The sequence below is a fragment of the Haemaphysalis longicornis genome, unplaced genomic scaffold (genome assembly GCF_048455015.1).
Source record: "Haemaphysalis longicornis isolate Haplotype H1 unplaced genomic scaffold, Haemaphysalis longicornis Haplotype H1 scaffold_2, whole genome shotgun sequence".
Classification (NCBI taxonomy): Eukaryota; Metazoa; Arthropoda; class Arachnida; order Ixodida; family Ixodidae; genus Haemaphysalis; species Haemaphysalis longicornis.
Window position 1 is genome coordinate 132833652 of NW_027526295.1, and position 18193 is coordinate 132851844.

Here is an 18193-nt window from a genome sequence, read left to right on the forward strand (position 1 = left end):
TACAGGCATCCCAGCATTGGGGCACCAAACAATACCCCCTTAAATAAAATGTGCACTTGAAAGCTTAACCTTTCTTTCACATTCAAACGATTCTTCTCCAACAACGAACTGTAGGATCAGAAAGTTAATTACTGCGATCCCACGGAGTAGTTTTCCCGGAGGTGGAGAAAAGAAGCTTTCTACTTTTAACGCGAGGCGCTGTAATGTCGCCACTGCACCACCACACACACCGCTCCACCAGCATATCGGCGTATCTGCCACCGGTGCGAACGAAAGACACGCAACCGTCGAGGCCGCACTACACCGGGCCCACAACACGGACATCATTACAGTACCGACGGACAGCTAGGATGCACTCCATAATTTCGTACACCAAGCGGTAAACTCCGCCACATTGATGGACAACTCCCCACCTACATTCAAAAGCAGTGGGTAGTTAATTTTCGTCGGGAATACGTCCTCAGCCGGCGACCACGGCATAGGGGAAACGAAAGAGCTAGACTGCGGGAGTAGAAGGGGTTGCATTCTTCAGCGCACAGAATAAATTGCACAATCACGTCTGCGGATAAATGCTGAAAGATCAAAGGGAACAGGAGTGTAGAAATAGAGAGAGATCGAGAGAGAAAGGAAGGAGATAGAGGAGGAGAATAAGAGAAAGAAAGCCGTGACGTGCAGCTGGGCCCTGAGACCTTTCAAAAGCCGAAGACACCTGAGCCCTTATGGGCTGTGAACGCGAAAGTATTAACGTAAATTGAACGCCGCTGAGAGCTGCTCCGACTTTTTCTGCGGGCGGTGTTTTGGAACTATGAGCCTAAATTTGTGTGGGTAATTTACTGTTTCTACGTTGAATGTTAGCATGTTGGCTGTAGACCGGAATAATATGAACGATATTGCTGGGTGGCGGTTGTGCACGCGTCCAGACAGCGCGGCACGTGCTTGATGACGAGTCGCCGCTGACGGTAAGCGCCTCCTTTCTATGTGGTTCTGTCTGCCAAGGGCTAGCTACCAACACTGTCATTTTTTGTTTTATTACTGCGAACCAAGCGGTATGGAACGCTTCGCATTCACATGGGTTTAGGAGCCGCTTTTATCCACAGACGCCGGCGACTCCGGCTTTTTCGTAAGTGGGCCTTTTAATGCTTTCCAATTTGCCTGGAGCGGGTTGTGCGGACGACGCACGCCAAGGACATCGGCAGACGAGTGGACAGGCTGCACATGAATAAGATACTTAATGTAGTCGTAGACAATGATGTCTAGTTTCGCAAGCATTTATGGCGAGCGCGGGCCTTGCATCTTAGCAGAAGCGAGGTGTCCCAGTAAGGCCGGCGATGGTGACCGACGAATGTCTTATGACCGACGACCCCATGAAGGTGCGTGAACTTGGCGCCATCGGTAAGCACATGGGTTGCTGTAAATGGTAGATTTAAAACGGTACATGAAGACAATATACCACTTTGCATTATTCAAAGGACTTAGTGTTACGTTGTATCCTCAATACTGAATTCTCCGGTCGAAAACAATCATTTGTTCACTGGGAAATTGAACAAATAATTCAGCTTGTAAATATTTACGTTTTCGATCACAACTGTTGTTCTTTACCCCATTGGTCTTACTGTTATAAAAGGAATATGCAGTAAATTTCAAGCAGCAGCTCATTTCACAAAATTGCAGCCCGTGTTTAATTTGCGTTTCATATTGTCGGCCTAGCTGATCGCCTTAGCGGGCTATTATGCGCCATAACTACAGACGGGAACGTTAGGAAAAATGCCTATTCTTTCCTCCATTCCTTATCAAGCATGTGTAACATATAAGCATGAGCTAAGGAAAAAAGAGAACATTGGGCAACATTGTATTGTGCCTATAAGTGTCTATTTTGGATACATCGTCTTACATGGGCTTTGTAGCGCCTAAAATACCTTTTTGTGTGTTATAATATGGCTTCGCTGGCTTTTGAAGACTATTCTCGCTTCAGAATCCCTCAACTGGGTGTTTATCGCACGCTGTTTGCGAGAAATATTAGCGCACCATGCCAAACACGCCGAGGGATGCAAACTGCGCACGAGCCGCCGCCACATCGACGTCGCCACATTGGTGAAGCCGCCAGAGGCCCGTACGCAGCGCCACACAACGCACCCAACCTCACCGACGTCACCGCTGTCCACGCGTGAGGCTTTGTTCTATGTCCTTCTGACGCGCTGTGTCCGTGGACCAACGGCGGAAACTCTTGCCTATGTCCAGAGAGTGTGATAGATGCTAGGATAGTCCCCGCAGTTACACTCTCTGGACATGTACACAGAACCCTAACCTTCCCCCCATACCCAAACCTACCCCCACTTCATGGGAAAGGAGGCTGGCCGAATCTAGCGCGGAAGTGCAAAGGACACTTAATGAACGTGCAGAGAAGGCCCTATCGGCCATCCCGGGAACTGCGGACCAGGGGATCCTCGTGAAAATAAAGTTATTTGCTTCTTCTTCTTGCCTATGTGCCCTCTCCATTGCTAATGCAACAAAAAAAAAACAAGCAAAGAAGAAAATTAATGCGACACAATAGCGCGCAGGCACGATGATGGTGTTGATAATGATGATGATTAGCGGCTCTCCCATTAGAACCGGGACGCCGGTTGTCAGAAACCGACTTGCCTGTTTTATTTCTTTGACTGCCAATGGTATTTCCTATGTAAAAAGCTACTGACGTGTCATCCCACCAAAGAAACTAATATATCTGTATTTTACACTCTCCGTTTAATTATAGTACTGCCCTTTGGGTAGGCTCAAAATGCTGTTTTCTGTCAGAGGTGGTAGCTGTACTAGGCCATATTCCCCTCTATGATTCTCGCCCACCAGCATACTAATATTCTTTTAGTCCCTCGCCAGCCGTGAAGTTAACTACCTGTGTGCTATACCTTTAAATCTAAGGGCTTCTGGAAGCCCAATATTTCCCTCATGTAGATTACTAAAGGTCAAAGACGCCTCCTAGGGGAAACCATGTGAAAATCTGACATACCAAAGCTTTAAAGTAACGTCAGGAGCACGTGCACTGTCAGTCCCCGGCCACAGGTACACCAAGCGGCCGGCAAAATGCAGCACGTGTAGGGCGAAGAAGAACGAGAAGCGGAGCTTATAAGAGTGAGCATTTCGGCACTTTCCAAGCACTCTAGTTGTGACAGATATCATTTTCCGTGCCGGGTAACCTTCAAGGGCATTTGGATACCTAGCAATAACGAAATTACTTGCAAAGAATGTTGCGTGCTGTCTAATATTGATAATCTGTATATAGTGCATAGTAACGGAATGGTGTTTTTCCCGCCACTTCGCTAGTCATCTGCTCCGGCAGAACAGAATAGCTGAGTAATCTGTACGGAATTATTTCACTTTTCTGGACTATCCATAGGCTTCATCGGTGCTGTGAACAGCGGAGGAGGTCGTTCTGCTCTGTAAACGAATAAATACCTGCAGTTAAGATCGTTCTTCGTGGTGCAGTTGTTTCTTCAACCAGGAGTTACCGATGGTGCCTGTTCCACCAGAGCCGGTTGTTACCCTTTAAAAAACTCGGCTAAGAGCGGAAGACTACTGCAAATCCACTCACCGATGATATTAACAAATTTGCTGTCTATAAAAGTGTCGTAGCCTAAATTATTCACGCCCCACTACACTTGAGCGTGCTTGGCATATTCGTGAGCTTATTTCACACTCTTAGCAGAAAGCATTCCCGCAGATGAGAGCTTGGGTTTGAAAGCTCTGACTAAGAATGCTGAGCTCGTTTCGGAGGTCCAGGACACTTCCACAACAATTCCCGGAGGACCGGTTGTTGACAGTCATTTCTGCCTGACATTCTGCCATTCTGTCTGACAAAGTTTCTGGTTTCTCTATGCTAAAAGAACTTCCGAAGGTCCTGAGCAACAAACAATCTGATATTCCAGATGCAATCAGGTCATCGAGCGTCCCGGAGTACAAGCACACTCTCCTAACTTCAGTGGGCGTTTAGCATTTTTTTTCGCACACAACTACCGACCGAAAAGAAGTACAAGTTCAAGCAGCACTTCATTAAATTGTGTCCGGGTTATCATGGCTTTTAAGCTTTGCTTTTGTTGTCGAATCACCTTGCATTTCACGCAAATCTGTTAAAATAGAGACTCTTGTGTGGTTTATTTTCACAAAGAAGGAGGAGGACTAAACTTTCCTTTTATATTAGTTCTAGAGTTATGGCAATTGGGGGTCTTCTCAGTCCAGAAGTCACTGGGCGGCCGCTGCCAGGCGGGCCCTTTCAACCAGCCGAAGCTGATCGCCGGGGTGCGGGCTATCTAGCACGCCATCCCACTGATCATGGTTGGAGGAGGGGATGGGGGGGGGTGAGGATGGTGTGTGCGAGCACGCTTAGATGATATGGTAGAGTGTGCAGGGCTGGGGACAGTGCTGGCAGGTTTCAGAGTGAAGGAGGGCTGGACGGCGTGGAGGAGGGTTCCGGGCGGGCATGTGTTCGTTTGAAGGCAGCGCCAGGTGGTGGCGTCTTCCTTAGTCAGCTTGTCGTGATGCGGGGGTAAGATGCGGCGTTTGAGGCAGTATTGTTCGAGGATATCTTATATTTTGAGGCACAGAATGGCACGCTTCCAACAGTGACGCTTGAGTGTTGGATGGAAACTCCCAATGTACACACGGGGTCAAAATAAGCCGGGACACGCGAGCGCGTGGCAAAATGCATTGCCGCGACATCTGACGTTGCACTTCTGGTGTCGAGACATCGATGTGCGCGTGTGCGTCCAACCACGCTCGCTAGCCTGTCTTTTACTTCGCTTCAAACGGCAGCGCTGAGGACATTCAGAGCTTGGCGCCAGGGGTCACTTTCTTTGCTCAACATGTCTTGCACGTACACGCTTCAGCGGCCGAGGGTGAGAGTGAAGATGCGTTGCTCCCCCTACCCTGCTATGACAGACTAATCTTGCCCGTCTCGCGGTGAAAAAATTGCGTCCCACATATGCTCTCCCACTTTCGTATATCTAACAGCGACGCGGTTCTTGGGCTGGGCTTGACTACAGCCTGTCCTTGTATCGTTTTACACGCCCTCCGGAGTTCCCAGCAAAGCGTTTCTGTTTACAGGTAAAGCCGACTTTATGAAGATCGGCGGAAGCTTGGTCTTTGTAAGCTGGCCTTCCGACGCTGCCTGTAGCGCAGCGAAGCATGGAAATCTACGGAGGGAGTGTGATTAAAGAAAACAGATTTAACTCCTGTTTTATTAAGTGTATCCAAAAACAAGTTCTATGAAACTATGCTGATAGGACGGTTATACCGTTATGCCGAGTGTCGTTTACTTATCGTAATTAGGTAGTGATGTTGTAAACGTTGGAGAATTAGTTTGTTGTCATTATAACGCAATCTACGGAGGGAGGTTGCCGTGTATTCGAGAAAATGGTCGTAACTGCGGCTCCGCGCTGTTTCAGTAGATATCAATCACAATGGGTGGAACGAGTTTTAATATTTTTTTCTGAAAACATGCAATTGGTTGTTAACTAAGAATGAGTACACAAACAGAATACGAACTGAAACGAGAAATAATCTATTTTATGGCGGTGTGATGAGACTTCACCTTGCACACGTTCTGAAACAATTAAAAAAGGGGAAACGGGAGAAGAGTTCGGCGTGATCCTGAGTTTGACAAAAAATTAACAAAAAATTCAGTGCCCTTCCACTCTGTGAAGAAGGATGACCATCAAAGCTGCGGTGCCGAGCCTCAACGTGAGCTTTGACTGGGTCCAAGGGCTCCACGAAGCAAAACACGTTTGTTTGTGATTTGCGATTCAGCATTATTCCCGGTTAATTGACTGAATGAACCTTTGATTAACTAGAGTTTTCTTCCGGTGGACAAACATGGGGCTGTCCGTTTCCGTCTCGCAAAATCCTATATGTACTGACAGCGGACGAGAATTACACAATATTTCCAATTTCACTGGGAACCATGCAATTTTGAAAAATATAAAACCCGGCTTTGTGTTTGATTCGTCTTAGCGGCTCATTGTCATATAATTTGTTTCGGTATAGTTTCAATGAAACAAGCGTTAGAACCGCTTTATGTGATGGTATTCCCTCCGAAGATTGACTTGATTAACTGTTCAACAGTCGATGTGGGAAAGCCATCTTACAAAGATCAAGCTTACAACGATCCCCTTAATGTCTGCTTCACCTCCTAACACAAATGAATTGCCGGGAAGACATTTTAAGGAACAGCCCTTTGGCGCCCTTCTCTGGGATCAGCCGCGTCGGCGTCGTCGGGACCGAGCGAACGATGGGAAGACCGACGAGTGAAGGAAAGCAAAGGAGGAGAATGTCGCGAAATTGGAAGGGGAGTAGGTTCGCCTTGGTGGCGCGAGCCAGCGCTCTCCGAAGGTGTACGGTGGAGGAAGGGAAGGGGCAGTATGCTGTGCCCGCACGAGGTGCTCGACGCTTGGAGAAGATGTGAGGGGGGTGTTCACGCGACAATGATGCGCGTTCGCTTAATGCTGTGTTCAGACTAAATACGTAACAGCCGTATCATGCGCCATGGACGTAAAAAAAAACGGCGTTTTACACAGTTCGGTTGGCTGAGACGTCAAATGACGCCATTACTTAAAGATATTACGTCGTTTGCGACAACACTCTGAACCCGGCCTAAGACGCAGTTCTTGTCTACATCTTGTCTACATTCTTGTCTACATTGCTCTATTACCGGAGACGATCTGCTGGATCCTAGGCATAGACAGCTTTCCTGTAAAAAAGAATGCAGTATTTAAAACTTAGCAGTCCCGTTTCCATGTATCCTTTGTCAGAGCAGCGCAGAGCGAGCAACGCATCTTCACCCTCTCACTCGGCCGCTGAAGCGTGTGCGAGCAAGAGGGGTTGCCCAAAGAAAGCGGCCCTACTCGCCAAGCGGTGAATGTGACAAGCGTTGGCGTTTGAAGCGAATGAAAAGACAGGCTAGCGAGCGTGGTTGGACGCGCACGCGCACATCGGTGCCTCGACACCAGATGTGCAACGTCAGATGTCGCGGCGATGCATTTTGCCACGCGCTCGCGTACCCCGGCTTATTTTGATGCCGGGTGCACGTGGCCGGGTGTACATATGCCTGCGAAAGGAAATAAAAATAAGTACTTTCCCACACCACACGATTTGTCCGCTGTTTTATCACAAGCAAAAAAAAAAAAAAGTAAAATACGCCGCTTAAGTAAACGCGAATTGTGCCTGTAAGTGCATAAAAACAGTATTTGGTGCCTATATTTGCCTAAATTGCATTTGTAAGTACCTATTTTAGGCGCCTAAAACAAATTTTGTGCCTAAAGTTGCGGCCTGTACTCATAAATCTGCTGCGATAAAGTAACTGGTGAGTCGCAGGTTCATATGAGTTTTCCTCATTGTATAGTTTTTTGAGTACCGTTTGCGTTAAGCCTGGTATCAGTATTATTCTGGCAAGGCAATCTTTCGCAGGAACCAAAAATGTATTTTAATGAGCAGCATTATTTATCTAGTATCCCCACAGCCGAGACCGTGTAACGCCCTGCATTTCAAAAAATGCAGGGCGTTATGAACACAAAATGCATGATTCAGAGTCTATGTCTCAACGCTCTAAATGGTGGTGGTGGTGCCAGGAGATATGACTCATACCCACTCAACGGGATTGGCCAGGAGAAACTATACAGGGTGTTTCACCTAAGTTTAGCCAGAGTTTAAAAATATGCCCATGCACTCTAAGACGACGCGACCAAATGCATGTTTCTCACTTTTGTATGTAGTATGTCACGCTATTTTTTGTATTTTGTTTAATTAGATAATTAGTCAAGATTAATTAGCTAACTTTTGAACCAACGAAACTAGGAAAAAAATTCCAATTAGAAAGTTGCAGATTGGTTTGCAAAACGTCCGAATAGACAGTTCCCGTATTTCTATCTATTAGGTATTAGTGTTTTTCAGCTTACTGGTGATGCCCGCGAAATACAAAAAAAAAAAAAAAACCACGTGACATGCCCGCTTGCGCGTCAGGATTGCAGTGCTCCCAAGCGTTCCGCGTACAAACGATCATAGGTGCGCAGCCGCTTAAATTGCGACAGGGCGGCTACGCAAGCTATGGGTGTTCGATTTAAGCTAGCAACCATTATCGCTTGCGCTGCGTAAAGTGACGGACGGACGGTGGTGGTGGCAGTTCAAGACAGCGATAAACAGACTATCGTGCATCGGCTGTGAAAGCGCGAGCAATTTCGTCATGCCTTTTTTCAATGAGGAAAAAGCAGACATGATCCTTGCCCTAGGAGCTGCAGGCGGACAGAGACGGCAGGCTGCAAGAATATTTCGAAGCTGGCACCCGGGTACGCGACCGAGCCCGATGACAATAGTCAACACCTACGAGACGCTGAAGCAAACCGGCAGCTTCACAAGAAAGAGACAGAGAGCTTCAGTCATAAATGATGAGGTTCGCTCCAATGTTTTGTCTTTTATGGCGGCGAATCCACACGCTAGCACGCGTAGCGTGAGCGCAGAGCTGGGTGTGTGCAGCTCAACTGCCTGGAGGATTTTGAAAACAGCTGGACTGCACCCCTATCATGTGCAGTTGCACCAATGCCTGGCGCCAAGGGACCTCCAAAATAGACTCGACTTTGCGAACTGGATTTTGATTCAGGAGGAACAGGATGCTGACTTTCTCACCAAGGTACTCTGGACTGACGAGGCGAACTTTTCCCGAAATTGCCAAGTGAATATTCAAAACGCACACTATTGGAGTGAGCAAGATCCCCACTGGCTAGGAAGATCCCGCCCCCAATATCAGTGGTCAATTAACGTTTGGTGCGGAATATACGGCAGCACCATCATTGGTCCAGTGTTTTTTAACAACACTCTGACCGGCAAGAGGTATGTAAGTGAAATCCTAAAAGGGCCGGTTGAAGACTTCTGTTGCAACATGCCACTAGCCCGGCTAGACGCAACGTGGTATCAGCACGATGGGACCCCACCCCACAGCAGCAGTCAAGCGCGAGCATGGCTTGATGTGGCTTTCCCAGGGCACTGGATAGGGAGAAACGGGCGTGTTCTGTGGCCGGCAAGGCCTGAGGTCACCCGACTTCAGCCCTCTTGACTTTTTCTTGTGGGGCTATATTAAGGATCGCGTTTACACGACGGAAACGACGACTCCAAAAGCCTTACAAGAGAAGATAGCCGAAGTCTGCCGCAGCATTTCACCGATGGTGCTCAAGGCAGCGACAGCAAGCCTTCTCAGAAGATCCCAGTGTTGTATCGCTGCAGAAGGTGATCTCTTCGAGCACTTGCTGTGAACGAGCATGCAAAATAAACGTAAATTCAGTGAAAGACTGCGTTTGGCCATTTGGAGTGCTGTTATTCCACCATATTTAGCCTTCTGAAAAGTAAGTTTTACAGCGAAGCTGTATCAAGGTAAATATAAATGGTAGCGAAGCTTCGGGAAAAAAGCGGTTCAGAACCTATTGTCAGCGACATCAGCATGGGGGCTTACATAGAGTTAATTGAAGCGCGACTAGGTGAGGAGGGAACAAACACTAGTAACAAAAAACCAAGTTTTGTTCAACAATAAAACAAAATTTATATTTTACGAACAATATTTATTTCTGAACCACATTTATTTAGGCAAAATGTGTAAATAATTTATGAAAATGCTGTTCATTCTCACAAACCTTTTTTGTAGCGCCCTCTGAAGAACGGCACATGTCATTGCTCTGTGATGCAGTCCTTGTAGTGTTCGGAAAGGCGCTCCTAAAGTTAGTCCGCTAGGAAACGCCCCTCGCGTGTTTTGGTGGTGCGCATTTGCATTCGTTTTTCCTTGTTAATTTGGTGTGCACTTAATTTTTGCTGTGCGTGGAGTTGCGAGGTGCGTTGTATCGTCCGTAGACACGTTTAGTACCGTGCCCGGCGGGCACGGTGAACTACGGGACGATGTTGCCAACAGTTGGAGCGGAGTGCTTTCCTCGGTACCTACGGAAACGATGTGCTGTACAAGGTTGCAACAGCAACTCCCGTACGCCCGGCGTTTTACTGCACCATTTTCCTCTCATTTCCACAGGTAACGCGAAACTATAGTACTGTTAATACGTGCACGGGGGTTGTGTAAGGGTAGGTGGTGGTGCTTCGAAAAAAAAAATGGGTCTAAAGCTTTGTTATGTAACAGTTATCTCTCGATTTCACCTCAGGCTGGCTCGGAGCAAGTGAGCAAGTGGTGTTAATTACTCTAGGACTTCACAGCGTAGTACCAATCGAATTTAAACGAGTCGCTTTAATTGTCTGTCTCAGTGTCTTCTCTATTGCATTACAACGCTTGTAGTGCTCGTCGCTTCCCGTAGTTGTATGCGCAAGCATTATTTTCATCGCAGTACTGTGTTGCGCTGCTCCGTGCTGAGCTGCTGCCATATCTTTCCTGCTATGTGCTTTTACATACTGCCGTCGCTTTCGTTTGCATTGATCCATTTTTCCTCTTTTTACTTATCTGTTGCGACACTTGCCTAATAATGCAGCCAGGAAATTCCAGGCGTGAATGCTGAATGAACGTCTGTAGAAACCCTTGTCTACTTGATAAGACGCAGGGACAGCTGCGGTGTGCTCGCTGCACTTTCGTGAATCGGCATTCCCGCGGCCCGGTTTTCTGCGTCAAGATGCAGTGCCTAGTTCTTTTCTCTTGTTTCGAAGTAGTTCTGCTGTTGACGCTTTCATTGATCATAATACTATGTGTTACGGGTAAAGTCAATTTTTCGGCGCGTAAGGAAAATCATAATGCATGTAGTACCCACGAACATTTTGTACTTATTGTATACGTGCTGATTTTGCGCAGTGTGGTAAATTTGTTTTATGTTTATCCTGGAATAAAATTCAAATGTCTTGATTATAGAATGACTATGCGTTATTTATTCTCTTAGAACAGAAGTCCACAAACTGAGCAAGCATTATATAACCTTGATCTATACTTGAGGCGCGCACGGAATTTACGTATGTGCGACGCAATTAAACCCAGCAGTGGCGTTGCTGGAAACTGGTATCGGGGTAAGGAGTGGGTACATTTTTTATATGAAAGGGGTGCCGGGGAAATTGGTCAAGTGTCATTGTGTGCTCTGTATCCCAAGGCAGAAAAAAAATTGTCGGGGGGGGGGGGTATGTTTGCCGCCCACTGCAATCAAAATAAACAACTGATTGCTTTTATACAGCAGTGGAAGGCATGAATACAGAATAAACGTTCAGAGAAGATGCAAGATGTTTTTATAAAAACCCAGGCGAATCATATGACAGTATGCTAAAGTACGTTTCTCTAGTCACGAGTATAAGCTGGCGTTGACTTGAAACACACACGCCAAGGGCTCGCCAACTTGTGTCAGATGGCAATGACTTGAGCCCTCAGCGATCAGAGGCCTGCTAAGGCCACTTTGAAGTCAAATTTTCCCGCTAATGCCACCAAAATGACGTCACTTTCTGACCGGATCTTGCGTCACATCCTGTTTATTTTTTGTTCCGCCGGAAGTGTCCCCTCCTCACACAGACGGCGCTAAGCCCCATGAGCAGCTTAAGAGCCGCCATTTTCTGAACGTATGGGCTTCTATGGAAGCTTCGCTACCAGTTATATTTACCTTGGCTGTATACCTCTCGTTGGTCGGAAAATTTAGTGGCGTAAACACAAAACGCACTGCAGGAAAGTGAACTTTCACTGGCGATCATGATAATAGTGCGTGAAGTGAAGAAAAAACGCTTCCCGTGTTCGGAAACGAACCCGGATCCCTCGGGTTATGTAGTCTTGCATTATGTAGCCGACGTCAATACGATTGCCCCATTCCAACACTCGAAATCGAAATACCCCGGATAGGGAGTAAATTGCTTGTCCTCTAGCGTCCTCCGTATACGGGGTTTTATTTACTCCGCTAAAAGGGAGTATCTAGTAAACTCCCCTAAGGGAGGGAGCTTTTTCAGGCATTTAGCGGAGTGTTCTTGCTCTTATTAATCCGCTGAGGTGGGGAGCTTTTGGGGGAATTTAGCGGGGTATTTCGTGCTGTCAATTACTCCGTTTAAGAGGAGTTTTTTGTGGCATTTAGCGGAGTATTTTATGTAATTAAGAAAACCCCCGAAAGAGGGCGTGTTTAACCATCCGGAGGAGTATTTTATGTCACCTAAAGCTCCGCCACGAATAAGTGTTTTTGAGTGTCTAGTGAACTATTTCATGTTTTAAAAAACCACACTGAGCAGGGCAGTACCGAGACTTGCAAGGAACAAAACAGACATTTATTTCTTTGTCAACTTGAACGTCAACTTCCCGTCAATTTCAAATTCAAAATAGAACAAATAGCACGTCAAGTTCACAGTAGAACAAAATATTTGCGTTCAAAAACATATCAGCTGATACACAAACATATAGATGGAACACGAATACCATAATGAAGTTTAAGTCACAGCGAGAAATAAATCGCATCAAACACATATGAAATACCAATCAGTTGAAACATGAAATATGGTGGAAAATATATGCGGCTACCATCCAACCGGTGGTCCATTGGCGTTGTGCAACTGAGCGCTAACATGGTGGTACGATCCTGACCACAGCGGCGTTTTTTTTTCTCGATTAACGCGAAAAACAATAAATCTCCTGTGTCGATATTTTCGCCCCGTAAAATAACCCCAGCTGGCCAAAAATCCTCCATTACGGCGCGCCCCGTAGTCATAGCAGCTTGGGGTCGTTGAAACACCGATATATTTTATTTGCAGCTCCAATGTAAGCCCATCAGTTCTGCGTCTATTCTGCTCACTCATAAGCTCAAATTCTAAAGTGACCAAACGTTGCAAAGCGGCAGTTAGATGTCTTCCCTCTTTAAACCGCGTGATTTATTTAAACATAAAAACAGAAATAAAATTGAAAATCAGGACCATATTTGGCGAATATCATTATTACAAAGTTTGCAACCGTTTACAAGAATGACATGACTATAGCCACGTCAGAAAAAACAACTACAGAAAGGCTAACTGAATTCGAAACAGCGCAGGCAGTACCGAAAAGCCACACACATATGACTCCTCAATACAAAAAGCCGAAGAATCACAAAAAAAAAAGCAGGGTAATCAGACATGAGGAAAATCACGAAGCCGAAGAAAAGAAGGGGGTGTTTAACTACGAGAACGCAAACAAGGGGACGACAGTGGAATGCGCACAGGAACCTGCGTAAGGCCCCCATGTTTTGTGTGCCAGTCAACTTGCTTTGTGTGCGTAATCCCACCTTCTTTTAATCGCGTTCCCTAAACAGTGGGGGCGCGCGGCAGTTCCTCGGTGTGCGCGGTACGGCGTTCGTGAACGTTCCCAGAACACGACGGGGAGATTTTATCCCCACGTGACGGAGGGCGAAGCGGGCGATGTCTGCTTGAAGCAACACCATCGCGGCGTGTTTACGGTGCATTTAGAGCTTTTCTGGCACTGGAAACTCATGGATATTAAAAAAAGGGACGACTTTAGGCTAGGAAAACAAACAAAAAAAATAAATAAACATGTACAGCTATTTTGTACAACCATGCGCTGTTTAAAAAAAAAAAAAAAAACGAAATGTGAACTGAACATATGCTTGCAGCGAGATGCAAACACGTTTACTTTTATGCCACCACCACCGCGTCACAGTCCGCGATGGTAGTATCTTTCAAGGAAAATTGAAATTCCAGGCTTTGACAAACATCCCGGCGTTAGCGAGTATGCCCCCACCGAAGTACAACGTATAGGCCAGAAAGCCTCCCTACCGTTAGCGACATCCACCTTGCTGTGTAGGAAGATTGGTTGCTTTTACAGCGCAACACGGTTATGCCTCGACGAGTCCTACGCTTGTTGTTGATCCGATCGCCACTTGAAGTATCCTGTTCGTGCTCCCGCACGCATCCACCGCCACATTCTACCAATGCGAAGCGAACTCGCGCACCACAAAATACGTCGGGAACAGTCTTGGTTGATCTTGCTGATACATTCCTTCCTCGCATGCCGTTTAAGCAGCAAGGTCGTCACTTTTTGGAAACTCCACGCGGCATGCCACGCTTCGCTGCACGTTCACCGGGAGCAGCGGCCATCTTGACGACTGCCCTCTCGTTTGCGCCGAGATCTCGCGAGAGGCTCGTCCTGTAACTCCGCTCATGGACGGTGCTTTTCCGGGCGTGAATCTCCCAAGCCGGAGTTTTTTTGGAGGTTATGTGCTTAACTCCGTCCTCGGCCGGAGAAATGGTATGTTATCGCTTCGTATTTACACCGTCACTTGGTTGACGGAGTGTTTAGGCGTATAGTGCCTTATACACTCCGCAGTGCGGAGTAAGCGTTGTACTGCTGGAGGATTTAACGGAGCATAAACCTATGAAACTCCCCATCCGGCTTGTTTTCGTTTACTGTGAACACTGTAGGTGGCCCCAGTGAACGAGTTGTGGTCTTCGACGTACGTGTGTTAGAGACATGTACTGAGGCGTACATAGTAATCCCAGCGTTCTAATTACAGAAGTAGCAAGCAACTAGGGTAGTAGAAAACTAAGTTCCGGGTTAATGTCCTCTTTGCTTGGCGATGGGAAAACTGGTATGTGCCGAGTCATAGCCGAGTCATGAGTAAGGAGTACAACTGCATAAACATCATCATCACCACCGCCACCATCACCACCATCATCATCATCAACCCCTGAGACGGGAGCACACGCAGAGGCTAGCGCGCGGGAAAGGGAAAAAATTCCCCGCATTTCCCCGAGGGGAAGAATGTGAAAGTGCGAATGCACGAGTTGAATTTGCGCGGTTCGGTAATGTTCGCGAAAGAGAGATCACACACACACACAACTACAAAGAAAGAAAGATGCATTTATTCACAGACACCTATTTGTGTTGTCGTTGTACTTGATTGCTAGAGCGGATCTCAGCTTTGAAATTTCGTGTCAGTACTCCTTTAAGCAGGTGCATTAGCCCTTCTCACGCCCGATTCTTGGCCAATCCCCCACATGGGTATGTGCCATGTCAGCGGCCAGGCAGCGCGCGCCCATCTCCCCCCGTTGCCAAGGAAGACGAGGAGATTCCTGGCCAATCCCCCACGTGGGTATGTGCCATGTCAGCTCGCACGAGCGCGGACATCGCCGGTGGACGCAGGTTCAGGGTCGCTTAAGAAGTGCATTCGCACTTAAAACCGCCGCTGCGTTTTTGTTAGCTCGGATCAGTGCGACATGCCAAACCAACAAAGCGGCGGTCATGCATAGACCCGACAATGTGATTATCACTACCATTACTCTAAAGTAATGAATACACCTTATCAGCCCGTGCGGTGTTTGATACAGCTTCGCTGTACATTCACGTTCGCAGGGAGGGATGGCGGCCAATTTTTTTTTATGCATGGATGTTCAATTTCCTTACAGCTATCGCGAAATGACGAACCTGTTGCTTCCAGCAGCACCAGTAGCACAAGCGATAACCGATGTGTCTGCTTATCGCTATAACGAACTGTTGCGAGGGGAGCGCATCGCTGACGTAATTGGCACAGCCAACGCCTATGTCGCTGCCCTGTCGTTGCCCTGTCACTTTTTTTAAGCGGCTGCGCACCTATGATCGTTTGTACGCGGAACGCTTGGGAGCACTGCAATCATGACGCGCAAGCGGGCATGTCACGTTGTTTTTTTGTATTTCGCGGGCATCACAAGTAAGCTGAAAAACACTAATACTTAATAGATAGAAATACGGGAACTGTCTATACGGACGTTTTGCAAACCAATATGCAACTTTCTAATTGGAATTTTTTAAGTGCGAATGCACTTCTTAAGCGAGCCTGAATCGTCCGCCGCCGTAGTCCGCATAGCAACAGCTGCGGGTGCGCGCGCTCCTCGTCTTCCTCCTCGTCTTCCCTAGCAACGGGGGGAGATGGGCGCGCGCTACTCTCCTCCTCCTCTCTCCGCTCAGTGACTGCGGGTGTTGGGCGCCTCCTCATGGCACATACCCACGTGAGGGATTGACCAGGAATCGGGCGTTAGAAGGGCTAATGCACCCGCTTAAAGGAGTACTGACACGAAATTACGCGGAGATGTTGCGCATGAGGAGAGAGCGGGAAGTTGAAGAGGAAGAAGAAGAACGGCGACGGAGAGAAGAAGAAGACGACGATTCGACGCCGAAGGTGACGGCCATCTCCTCCGCCGCCTCCACCTCCGAGCAAGCCGGGGCGGGAACGGACGCCGACGTCCTTCCCAACGACCGCCTACTCCGCTTGATAAAGGAGACGGTCACGCCGTGCGCCGCAGTTCGCAAGCGACGGGGAGTAATGGACCGACAAGAGTACCTCTCGATGATGCGCAGCACCAACCCCGAGCAGTACGAGCTGCTGCGCGAGATCCTGCATCGCCAGACCACTCCCGGCCAGCCTCCGCTGCGAGTCTTCTTCACGGGACCCGCCGGCTGCGGCAAGACCTTCGTGCTCAAGCTCGCCATGGACGTGTACAACCCATGCAGCGGCGGCGGCGACTCCGGCGGCGCCTGCGGCGGCACCGGGGGCGGCTGCGAGACCGACGACTCTTCGACTTCGGCCTACAACGCATACGTGATCTGCGCCAGCACGGGCAAGGCCGCCGTCGCGGTCGGCGGAACCACCGTCCACGCCGCCTTCAAGCTCGTGCGGAAGTGCGAATGCAACCGTGCATTCGCACTTACACACTCTCCCCCTCGGGGAAGTGCGAGGGAATTTTTTTTCCTAGCTTCGTTGGTTCAGAAGTTAGCTAATTAATCTTGACTAATTATCTAATTCAGCAAAATACAAAAAAAATAGCGTGACATACTACATACAAAAGTGAGAAACATGCATTTGGTCGCGTCGTCTTAGAGTGCATGGGCATATTTTTAAACTCTGGCTAAAGTTAGGTGAAACACCCTGTATACGAGTCAGTAATTAAAAAAATACATTTAACAAAAAAGATAAATAAACTCCCCCGAACATGAGGTGTAGCACCAGAAAGTGTTGAAACCAATATAAACCAGTTCAGTTCAGTAAAACTTTATTGAGGTTGGGGAAGGAATTAAAGGGAAATACTTGGGTGGAGTCCTCTTTCCAGGGCCCCAGAAGCTTGTGCCCCGGCCCAGGCCCTGTCGATCAGCTAGCGCTGGTCTTCCAAGACCTCGCTGGCCAGAGCCGCCTCCCACGTTTCTAGTGAATGAGGTGTATTGTTCGCCGTTTGCCATATCTACGGGCAGTTTCATATGGTGTGGAAAACGGTGGCTTTTTCGTTACATTGAAACAGTCCACGCTAAATCTGTCTGGGAACATAAACGCCTGCCTTCATTACATCTTGCCCTGCGCACAAAGGCTCGGAACGAAACGAGAGCGCGAACTCACTTGCGAGAAGTCTTGCGTACCGCAGCGACGAAGACCACTATTACGCCCTCCCACCATATGAATCCTACAAAGAACGTCTTAGAAGAAAAATACTTGAAAGGAGAACGCTGCCCGCTTTTTACAAGGCACTAAACACCCACGGGGCACAAACACTGAGAAGAATATAAACACATTCCCAATAAAAACCAAAACTAAAAAAAAACGTAACAAAGATGGAAAACACGAAAAGTCTGCAAAGAAATAAAACAAAAAGAGACGTTCGTGAAGGAGAGGCAGTGGGCGGGGAGGCACTGATAGCAATAATCTAATCATAGACGCTGGGATCTGTTTGAGGGAAGCTTGGCAAGGCCATCTGGGGCTAGCACGGGAGACGGCCAGATTCCAAAATGAATAAGTGTACGGCGCAGCAAAGATATGCGCGGCTAAAACCCAGCACCTTCACCTGAAGTGATAAGATTAGAGGAACAGACAGCGGTAGGACCAATTGATTAAACCTCTTTTCAGAGTATCATTTTTCTATAGGGGAGTACCGTCGCAAAGAGAGGAAAGAATGTTCTATTTCTTCTAATTCATTACGCAACGCACACAGTGGTGAAGGGACCAGATTTAAGCGGTACAAGTAATACTTTAAATTTGGAACACCACAGCGAAAGCTGGTGAGGGTAACTTCACACGCCCTCGACTGACTAATCCGGCACTTCTATGAGTGCCAGAGGTGCTCGAGGTCAGAACTTGCGTAGGCAGACTCAGCCGTGTGTTGTAGCAGGCGTAATCTTCGCAAGCATCCCGAGGTGAGAAAATGTACGGGCGCTAGAACCTCCACCACCGGGCCATCCAATGCAATGCTCGCCAGAGTGTCTGCTGATTCA